This window comes from Nicotiana tomentosiformis, chromosome 11, assembly GCF_000390325.3.
Source record: "Nicotiana tomentosiformis chromosome 11, ASM39032v3, whole genome shotgun sequence".
Lineage (NCBI taxonomy): Eukaryota > Viridiplantae > Streptophyta > Magnoliopsida > Solanales > Solanaceae > Nicotiana > Nicotiana tomentosiformis.
The window spans coordinates 42,748,952-42,752,391 of record NC_090822.1 but is presented as its reverse complement, the minus strand read 5'-3'; positions in this window follow the sequence as shown (position 1 = coordinate 42,752,391).

The window sequence follows — 3,440 nt, the reverse complement described above, 5'->3', positions numbered from 1 at the left end:
TTTTTCTAAAATGTTCTTAATATTTAAACTAAAAAACTAAAATCCAGGACCTAATTAGATGCATCTTTAATAGAAGCATAATTAACTAAAATTAGCTTACAAATTCATAGGACTATTTTTCTGAAATGTCCTTAATATTTAAACTAAAAAATTAAAATTCAGGACCTAATTAGATGCATCTTTAATAGAAGCACAGTTAACTAAAATTCCTAAACACAGTTAGCTTACAAATTCTTAGGACTATTTTTCTAAAATGTCCTTACATAATCAATATATTGATTGAACCACAAACACATTTCAATACCAAAAGGTTCTCAATAACTTTCTCACAAAAATTCGCACCTTATTCCTCAATGAATCAAGTTATAATCATTATTTTGGATATTTCACACATACTTGATGACAAACACAACATTGATCACGATTAGAGATATACAAAAAGAAAAATGCATAAAAGCAAAATCGAAAACATACCAGTACGCTGGTTCGCTGCAGAGAAGATGACAAAGGAGAAGAGATTAAGTTGGACAAAGTATACGCAGAGAATTATTGTGGGCTGGGCAGAAACGATATTGAGGGAGCGAAATTTTGTTTATGAAATTTTGGCTCTGAACTTCAATCGAGAGAAGAGAGTTACATGCAGGAACGATATTGAGGGAGCGAAATTTTGCCTATGAAATTTTGGCTCTGAACTTAAATGAGAGACGCGTATAAAGGAAGAGTTTGGGAATAAAAGAAATAGAAGAAAGGGTAAAAATATCTTTTCATATTAATTTTAATAGAGTAGTGGCTATTTTTGCTCAACATTAGAATTGGTGGATAAAAAATAAACACCACCTTATTTAGTGGCTACCACACGCCATTTTTACTAATTAGGCTCTTTATATTTGTTTGCATTCTAAAATAGATCTAAATTAAGTTAAATCAAATATTAATTTGATATTAGTTCCGTAAAAGTTGGATTAACTCAAAATACTACTCTGTCCTTGTTAGATTATTTTATTTTTTGGGTGTCTAGTAGTTTGATATTGCTTAGCCACCATAAAATGTTTAAAACTTTGGTTCGCGAGATTAACTTTAGAAAAAGAAATTGAATCTGGATATATTTTTTTGATCATTGTTATGGACAATATCTCTTTATTCATTAGTAAAGTATGATGTAAATATGCATATGTTGTGATTTATCCTTTCTAATTTTTGAATATTATGCCTATGTATATTTATTTTATCAATGTTTTTAGTTGATGATGAATGACATACTTTTTTATCATCCTCTTTCTATATATATATATATATATAAGAATAAGAATAGGATAAACATATTGAATAAGAATGATTCATTATATGAGAACGGAGCCAAAGATTTTCTTCATTTTGCTTCATTAGATAGGCTTGATGGATCAAAAATCTTGTGTCCATGCCGAAAGTGTCGTAATATGAAATTTATTCCAAAAGATTTGTTTATTGAATACATTGTGATTGATGGATTTCTAACTAGTTACAATACTTGGATTTTTCATGGCAATATATCATCTTCATCCATGTCCGTTAATCAATTGGATAGGGGAGATGAAATATAAGATTTGTTACATGATATTTTTTGAGTTCCTCCTGAAAGAGACTTTGTTGATGTGGACAATACTGATGATAGATTTGATCGGTCAAATCAACATAGAAGGAAGTTTGATAAGAAGACTGAAGAATTTTTTAACTTAAATGAAATAAGCTAAGCGTGATTTATAATTGCAAATCAAATATTCATTACTTTCTTTCCTTGCTCGTTTATTACATTTAAAGTGTCTCAATGGGTAGAGCAATAATTTATTTTCTATGCTGCTAGAGTTGCTAAAAGATTTTCTAAAGGAGAAACATTATCCAAGTCCTTTAATGTTGCAAAGATTTTTTTTTAAATTTAGAGCTTGAATACAAACAGATACACGCGTGTCCCCATTACGGTATAATCTATTGGAATGAGACAAAAGATAGAATAGATTATAAGTTCCAAATCTCCAAGAGATAAATAATTTATAGGTGCATCAATTAGTTATAGCTCGGAAACCTCAAAAATCCAACAAAGGTATTTAGATGCTTTTCATTGATACCAAGGCTCATCTAAAATATCTACTTAAATGAGATAGCATGCTGAAGGTCACACTAGAGACATAGAAATGCAAAATCTTGTTGATAATATTGCTTAGAGAAAACTTGATAAATCACATCTAGATTTTGCTCGAGATCCTTAGGATGTTAGACTTGGATTATCTTCGTATGACTTTAGTCCATTTAAGTCTGTCTATCTCACATAGCTTATTGCCAATTGTCTTGGTTCCATGTAATTTGCCATCATGGTTGTGCATGAAATAATTATATATATTATACAAATACATTTTTGGATACTAAGTAAATTGAACAAGCTGCATAATTTCTTGATTAAATTAATTGCTAACAAGAATGTTTTGCAAAATGCATCAGAAAACTCCAAGTATTACGGAGAAGCTATTTTGTTTGGAGAAAATGAAAGAAAGTTGAGGCCCTTTAAGTTAGTTTTCCTAGCTATTTTTGCCAAAATTGATATATAATAGGTACAAAAAGTATATGCTATGTAAATATAGGAGTTTTAGGTTAATTTTCCAAACATTTAATATCTGAACCATACAACTTTGTGTAAACCTTATAGAAAAAAGGTCAAATATGAAAATGAAGTTTTTATCATTAGATTGTGATATTCTCTTTTAGTCTATAATTTCTATGAGTCTTGGTCTAGTGATCAATTAATAGGTTAAAGTAAAAGTGTTGAGATAGTTAAGTTCATCAAAATGCTAGTTTTTATTCAATTATACTTTTAACATTCGATCACTCCTTATTAATGTTCGTTAGACATTCAATTTAACTTTATACTATGTGAACATTGTATATATACCATTTTATTAGTTGACAACACAAAAAAGATTTATTTTTCCAATAAAGTTGAATCAATTTGTGAAGATTTGTAATCAGGAACAAGAATTTGTTGCCGGTTCAATATTTATTACTCAATTATAAAGCAAATAAAAGAAAATTGTAAAGGGTGATTTATAATATGTTAAAAACGACTAGAGGCCTAAATACACTGCTTTCGAAGTTTTGGGAATGATATTGAATAACCTATTGGTGAAGGATAGAATTATCCCATTTCAAATAGTTCAAGGGTAAAATTGGCCATATTTCATCCGAGTTGGATTAATCGTTAACGAGGAGGGAAGTTTTGTGCTACTTTGGCTAATGACGAGGGCATTTTTATGCCAAATATGAATTGGAGGACAAAGTTGTCCCATTTCGAATAGTTCAAGGGCAAACTTGGCCCTTTACCCTACTATCAATGATTATTGATGGCCTTATGCATTGAATGCCGATATTGATGTCTATCTACGACCTTTAGTTGATAAGTTAAAAGAATTATT